The sequence below is a fragment of the Heterocephalus glaber genome, unplaced genomic scaffold, assembly GCF_053883595.1.
Source record: "Heterocephalus glaber isolate CG9 unplaced genomic scaffold, H.glaber_assembly_v1.0 deba00000818, whole genome shotgun sequence".
Taxonomy (NCBI): Eukaryota; Metazoa; Chordata; class Mammalia; order Rodentia; family Bathyergidae; genus Heterocephalus; species Heterocephalus glaber.
In genome coordinates, this window is record NW_028258164.1 from 4,715,587 (window position 1) to 4,723,336 (window position 7,750).

Sequence of the window (7,750 nt, forward strand, 5' to 3'; positions counted from 1 at the left end):
TCCCGGCCCTCATGAAGTGAACAAGTAATGTTTGAGCTTAAACACCAATCTGGAGCCTCAGGGCTGTTGCAGGGAGAAGTAAGCCTGAGGCGCTAGCAGTCAGGCAAGCATACCCTCCCCTCTGACTTCCCCCAGTGCCCATCATTCACCCGAGCAGCTCCCCAGATGCTCCCTCCCTAAGCCCCCCTGCCTACAAGATCTGCTGCATGGAGGACCTCAAAAGTCTGTGCATATATAAGCACTCTTTCTTCATGAGTAACTATTGCATGCTAAGTACTAGGAGCGATCCAAATGCCAGTGCTACTAACTGTGGGCTGTGGGCTTATGCAAATTTAAGATCTCTGCCTCAGTTTCCTCATCTGTAAAACCAGAATCACAATGCCAAACCCAGAGGTGACATAATGACTCAGCTAAGGTAGATAAATACTTGCTTGGCAATAGTATCTGACACACAGCAAAAGCTCAATAAATAACAGCTTCTATTAAAATTATGCTTTGCCAACCTCCAGTCTTACACCAACACATGTGTCCTAGGTACCACTTACTTCTTCTCAGCCTTGTTTCCTAAGACTGTGTTAGACAATGAGACATCCTCAAATTTGTCAGGAACAGGATGGCACCAGTGCTACAATCAACAGTCTAGGCATCTTCAGCAGACAAGAACAGTATTTCGGGGCAAACAAGTCTTTGGCCCTCAAATTGCACCATGTTGACAACTGCCTGCTTCTCAGCAGCAGGGTCAGCCCTGTTGATTACATACTAGTGTGAAGGGCCTATAATTAACTTAAATCAAAACAACAGTGAAATGTCACTGAGCATATTGAAGATCTCTGCCTCAGTTTCCTCATCTGTAAAACTAGAATCACAATGCCAAACTCAGGGGTGACAAGAAGCCTGAGCCAAGGTACATAAAATACTTGCTTGGACTTCATGTAATCCCTGCATTTCCAGTACACAGAATAGTGCCTGGTCTCTGGCAGACACTCAAATATTTTTTAATGAAAAAAGGAACTACCACAGACCATAGCAATTCTTTTTAAAAAAGACATAATCATCAGATCAATACCAATGCACCAAGTAATCGAGTAATGACAGCTATTCGGAAATTTTCCCAAAAACATTTCTTTTTTTTTTAACTGTCAAAACTTAAGGACTAAATGAACATAAAATGATTTTCAAAACACTAAAATGGCATACAAACATAAGCTATTAACTTTTGACATAAACGTCTTCAGATTTTAACTGTTTATTCCTTTGTAATGAGGTCTTGCTAGGTTACCTAGGCCAGCCACAAGCTCCTGTGCTCAAGGGATCCTCCTCCTGCCTCAGCCTCAAGTGGCTGGGACAACAGGTGTGCGCCACTGCCCCACTCACTTCAGATTCTAAATGGACGGTTGCTAGTCATCTTTCCACATATTTGCTACTTGTCCTACTTCCTACCTCCTCAACCCAAAGATGTGCCAGAGTGAAAGGAACCCATAGAGATATCTGAAGCAGAGCAGGCTGTCGCTAAGCATTTGTTGAAAAAGATGTTCATTCACATAGATTAGAAATCAAAATTTGGCCACACAAAGTAGCTCACCTTGTAATGGTTAGTCAGCTGGTTACTTTCAAGGCAAATAACAAACGACATGACACACATAAAAGATGCCTGTGCTTTTCTCGGGAGCTTCCTTCACACGCATTACTCAGCATGATTGTTAATATTCACCCCCCATGAGTATACACTGAAGGAATGTGCTTCAGTGTTTTGGTTTCACTCGACAATGCTTTCCACATAGAAAATTATTTCCTCTCTTAAACACTAGGAAGATTTCTAAAGATGCCCAATTTGTCCTTTGGGTTTTATTTCCTTTGATTCACTACTCAAAGATAAAACTTTAGGTTGAGTTTGCGGTTATTTCTCAAATCATTCTCAAATCATTCTCAAATCTCAAGTCATTCCCATACTAATCGAAAACTTTATTTTTGAAAACCATAAAGATATTCTAATAGTTATGTTTTAAGATTACCAATCCATGGGCCGGGAATTTAGCTCAGTGGTTCCGCTGCCTGCCTTGAAAGTGCAAGGACTCGAGTTTCGAACCCCCAGTACCATAAAAAAAAAAGATTACCAATCCACTGAAGTTTATCAAATAAAAGCATACTTGTTTTAAATACATAAGACCTGGTGCCTCTGAACATTGTATGATGCCTCAAAAATAGAATTTAAGCTCATTTAACTATAATCAGTTCTTGATTATCTACACCAGTCATTTTTTCTTAAAAACATTTGTCGCAGATTGCCCACTAATAACTGATAGTAAGTCCTTGTATGATGGTTTTGTATTTACATTTTTGTTTGTTTGTTTGTTTGTTTTTGGTACCGGGATCCAACTCAGGTCCTTGCTCTTGCGCAGCAGCCACAGCAGCCTGGGAAACCACTGAGCTAAATCCCCGCCCCTGAATTTACATTTTAATGAGTATCCCTGAGATGCAAAATTCCTAATTCAAATAATGAAACCATTAGTAAAAATGTAGCCAAGCAACTCAACTTTCCTTTCTCCTGTTCATTTAACTACCTTCTACTTAACTGCTGCAATGAAAGGCTCCTACTTGTTACAAAAGAGGGACTTCATGTGCTTTTTTTTTTCCTTTATGTCTATTACAGCTCAGGGATATTTCTGAGTAAACACCAGGCCTCCCAAAAAGATGTCTTAATAGTAAAGGTGCTGGGTGTGGAGGCACATGCCTGTAATCCCAGCACTTGGGAGGCTGAGGCAGGACAATCTCTGCAAGTTTGAGGCCAGCCTATGCTGCATAGTGAATTCAAGGCCAGTCTGAACTACATAGCGAGACCCTGTCTCAAAATATCAACAACAACAAAAGTATAGGAGATGATTTAATCATAATCTTAAAACAATGTTTCCCTCCCTCAGATCTGAGTTAATTATGTAGTATTTAAAAGATAGCTACTGCATTTATGAACAATAATTTATCTCCTTTGGGGAAAATTCTATATAGTTCTATTCTAAGCAGGAACATTATACTACTCATTTTAGCTATAATGAAATCCAGGGTTAGATTACAGTGTAATTCTAGTTCTATCAAAATAAACAGCACATAATATGTATAACATTCAGAAACTGCATCCGAAATGATAAAACAGCATCCTAGAATTTCTCAGGGCCACCTTGAGAATGAATTCACAGAATCTGAAATGATAGTCCCAGAACCACATTCATGACCTTCCCATCACGTCTACTCCTGGTGCCTTCTTCAAACCTGCCCACCAGTTCTACAGGTTTATCTGAACAGTTCCCTAAGTGAACTGAAATCAAGGACACCAGTTCTGGGGGAGAGGAAGGGGGTGTCACAGACTCTTGGTGTACGAATTCAGACTTGCCCCTCTGGAACGCCACCATATTGAGCAAACTTCAATCCTCTGAGCCTCAGTCTCTTCTCTGTAAAAAAACAAGCTGACCCTCCTGGAAAATTATTTTCTAGATCAAGCCCCTTAGTTTGTGTTCCCCTTACAGCAGATCCCCAGTGAGTGAGATGATTTCGAACTACTACATGGCCAACCTACAAATTATCTATTACAAAGGATTTCACCATGAGGATCACAATTACAGTAGATTGTGATAGATTTATAAATTGCAACATTTTTTTCAATCTTTTATTTTTCAGTAAGATGTTTTCATACAGAGAAATAAAAAATTCACAGAGGTTAAAAAAACTTTTTCCCCCTGCCATACTAGGGTTTGAACCCAGGGTCATAGTAGCCAAGTGCTACATCCCTAGCATTTTAATACATTTTAGCTGGGGCCAGGGATTTATTTAGCTCAGTGGTTCCGCCACCTGCCTCGAAAGCGCAAGGTCCAAAGTTCAATCCCCAGTACCAAAAAAAAAGCATTTTAGCTGGTTGTGGTAATGCACACCTAGTGATCCCAGCCTAGTAATCCCAGTACTTGGGAGGCTGAGGCAGGAGGATCAAGGAGAGTTCAAGGCCAGCCTAAGCTACATAGTGAGTTAAAGGCCAGCCTGAACTACAGAGCAAAAAAGTCTGTCTCAAAAAAAACCCCCCAAAATTTTTCAAACCAACATTTTACACAAAGCCTCCACTATCAACAGAAATTGGAATTGTTAAGTTTTGAAATGTTTGCATGCTTACCTTTATTTAAATCTCACATGGTCAAAATCTTTAAAACTTTCTTTAAAAAGCTGCATTTTAGAACCCAGATACAGCCTAGTTGTCTAAACAATGGGCTACATGATACACCACAGACTCCAGGCAAAGTCACAACAGGATGGGAAAGAGCGTTCAGCCTCTCTCACATTTCCTGGCCTCTGTTATTTTAAAACTGGATACTACAAACATAAACAGGGGAAAAAAATCCAGTTCTGATAACCCCCACATGTTATGATTTATGATCTTTGATTTTAATACCTTGCATTAGTCTGCCTTAAATATTAGTGTTGTTTATTTCTTTTGCTCATGTTTTACGTTCATTGATCATGATTCTTGTTCACATCTCTTCACTAATTATCTATGTACTTTATATACATTATATAGTTTTATGTATTATAGTTTTAATTGTAATAATCTTTTCTTAAAGATCATACTTATGTTCTCCTTTATAATTTATTTTTGAAAATAGTGTATCTTAAAAAAGCTAAGAGAGGGCTGGGGATTTAGCTCACTGGTTCCACCGCCTGCCTTGCAAGCGCAAGGACCAGAGTTTGATCCCTGGTACCAAAAAAAAAAAAAGCTAAGGAGGGCCAAGGATTTAGCTCAGTGGTTCCACTGCCTGCCTCACAAGTGAAAGGTCCCAAGTTCGATCCCCAGTACCAAAAAAAAAAAAAAGCTAAGAGAACATGTAACATGTCACACAGAAAATATAAATACAATGTGCAAATCTGCACAACTAAAGTGATTTGTTTACCACGACGCATGTAATTCCAGCGCAACTGAAAACGCTAAAAATGAGCTAGATTATTTTAAAGTCAATGAGCTATTCTGAACACCGGCATTGTTTCAGGCTCTGGGTATAGCCCACTTTGTAACATTCCTGGCTGTTGCTATACTTAATGCTAGTAGAAACTAAGGTGATGTTCTCATTGAACATTTGCCACTTGTAAATCCACAGTTAATTAACCACAGTTAATTTGTAAAGAAATGCTGTTTTGCTGCCAACCTTTGTACCATGGCAACTAACACTGCAAGTTCAAGATTCACATTTCATTGTATGAAGCTAGTTTCAGATAAACCTTAAAAGAGTTTTTAAAACAAACGCTGCCTATATGTGGACACAATGTATCTACTCCTCTGGAGCATAACAGCAAATGAAACATTTATCAGCCCGTAGGCTGTTAAACTGGGGCAGTGTCTGCTCCGGTCGATTTAACCATCTCTCCACTACATACTTTATGCCACATAAAACGTGCTGCGTTTTCTGAAACTGTATGGAAATACTTCTCACGAGGATGTTAAGGCAATAACCCTATGAAATTACTTCCTACTTAAAATTAAAATCCCAGAGTTAGAGCCTTTTAATCGTCTTAAGGAGCATTTGCAAACTAACAAACATTATGCTCTGGTTCAGTACCGTATCCGTAGATGGACACAGTCCAGGTAATGGGCACCCGGGACAGCTTTACAGAATGCCATCCTGGTCGCCCACTTGAGTAGATTACTAATGGGTTCACCTGTTCTTCACAGCCGAGAACAAACCGCTCTCTTCCCGCAATAAATTTTAAGCGCGTTAACAAAAGAGCAAACACGAAACCTCAGGGTGCTGGTCAGAGAGCGTACGCAGGGCTGAGCACCTGAGCGCCGGCTTCTACCTGGCCGGGGAGAGGTTAGAGGCACAGGGCGAAAGAGTGTTGGCCGCGGACCCGGAGGAGGACCAAGCCCTCTTGGTTCAGAGGACCGGCCGTGGACCTGGGGGAGGACTGACTCCTCCTCAGTCCCAGGAAAGGAATGACCCCACCGCGGACCCGGGGGAAGACCGAACCCTCTCAGTTCGGAGGAGGACAGGCCACGGCCCGCCACACTCACCGGCGCGGGTCAGGGCAGGTGCTCGGGCTGCGCTGCGCGAGGGTCGAGGCTGACGAGGCGAACAGTGGCTGCTCGCTTCCTGCTCGGACAGAGCCGGGTCAGCGTCCGCCCGGAGCCCGCGAGCCCCCACCGCCACGCACGTCACGGCTACGGAGGGCCCGAGGGGGCGTGGCCTCCGAGTGGAGGGGCCCGGGACGCTGGTGGGCGGTGTTTGGGGCGGAGACTCGGCGCCCGTCCCGCCTCCGCCCCGCCTCCCACCGCGGGTGCTAGGGAATAAGGGCTTCCACTCCGCGCTGGGTAGTTCTCGCCTGGCCCTGCGACCCTGCGTCTGCCCCTGTGAGAATCGGGCGGAAAAGACTGAAACTTATTACGAGTGGGACGAGGGCTGGGAGCGCTGCTGATGGTGGAGGACAGCACCCAGCACTGCCGGCTTGCTGGGTCGCCCACGTGGGGCGAGGTGACCCTCCAGTGCCGGTTGCTTTTTTTAGTGTGTGCTTGTGATACACAATAATTGCCTTCATCTTGGGATCTAGTACATGTACAAGTGAGAACTCCCCCTTCCTTCCCTCCTTCCATGCCGAGATCGCCTTCTCATCTCCACAGTCCCAGTTTCTTATCTTTTATTGTGCTCTTTAAATTATTTATAGTTTGGGTTTCTCATATAAGAGAAACCATGCAATATTCAACATTCTGAGCTGGCCGCGGAGGCGCTCACCTCAGGAGACTAAAGCAGAGGATCGCCGCGAGTTTGAGGCCAGCCTGGGCTACATAGTGAGATCAAGGCCAATATAAACTATATAGCAAGATCCTGCCCCCCCCCAAAAAAAAACTCTGTGTCTGATTTATTTCACTTAACTTCATGGTCTCAAGATGCATTCATTTCCCTACAAATGATTCAAATGAACCCTTCATGGCTCCATTGTGTATATAGACACCACATTTTCTTCAGTCATCTGTTGATGGATATGTAGGCTGCTTCCAAGACTGAGCTACCTTGAGTGTGCTGCTATAAACATGAATATGCATGTGTAAGTGTAGTATGATTCCTGTAACTCTTTTAGGAAGATACCTAGAAGAATAGCTGGCTAAATGGAATTTCTATGTTTAGTTTTTTGAGGAAACCGTACTGATTTACATAGTGGTTGTACAAGTTTATACTCTCACCAACAGTGCAGAACTGTTCCTTTTTCCCCACAACCTCATCAGCATTTGTTGTTTTTTGAGTTTTTGAGGATGGCCATTCTTAGTGGAATAGGGAGGATCTCCGTGTTCTTTTGATTTGCATTTCTCTGGTGGCCAAAGATACTTGAGTGAAGTGTCTATTCATTTCAATTGCCCATTTTTAAATTGTTCTTTGATTTTTGGAGTCTGATTTTTTTTTAGCTCTTTATGTATTTTACATATTAGTCCTTTGGAGGACCGGGCCTGAAATGGAAACTTAGAACCTGAAAACCATGAAAAATAAAAAAATTTTAAAAACAGAACATTTACTCCCCCACCCCCACCCCCTGAACTCAAACTCAGGAACTTGTGCTTGCTAGGCAGGAACGGTGCCACTGAGCTAAATCCCTGGGCCTCACCCTATTTACTTTTAAGAGCCTCTATCTTTCTGTTTTAAATTTTACTGTCTTTATAAGTGACTTATCTGTGAGTCATCTTTTAAAATTAAGTATGAATTACCTGTGCAAATTTGAGTCAGGATGAAAACAT

The 7,750-nt window shown here is 42.5% G+C and overlaps 1 protein-coding gene across 11 annotated transcripts in view; it reads right to left on the reverse strand.

Moving 5' to 3' along the window:
• The window catches only part of Myo6 (myosin VI), a 164,458-nt gene extending 158,269 nt beyond the window's left edge, over positions 1-6,189 (reverse strand). For 9 of the 11 annotated variants that reach the window (XM_021243782.2, XM_021243780.2, XM_021243779.2 and 6 more), the window contains exon 1: positions 6,041-6,189. The gene's annotated coding sequence lies outside the window, so the exon portion shown is untranslated. The remainder of the gene's footprint in view (positions 1-6,040) is intronic. The other 2 variants (XM_087207755.1, XM_087207753.1) reach the window with 1 other exon arrangement.
• Between the last annotated feature and the right edge of the window lie 1,561 nt (positions 6,190-7,750).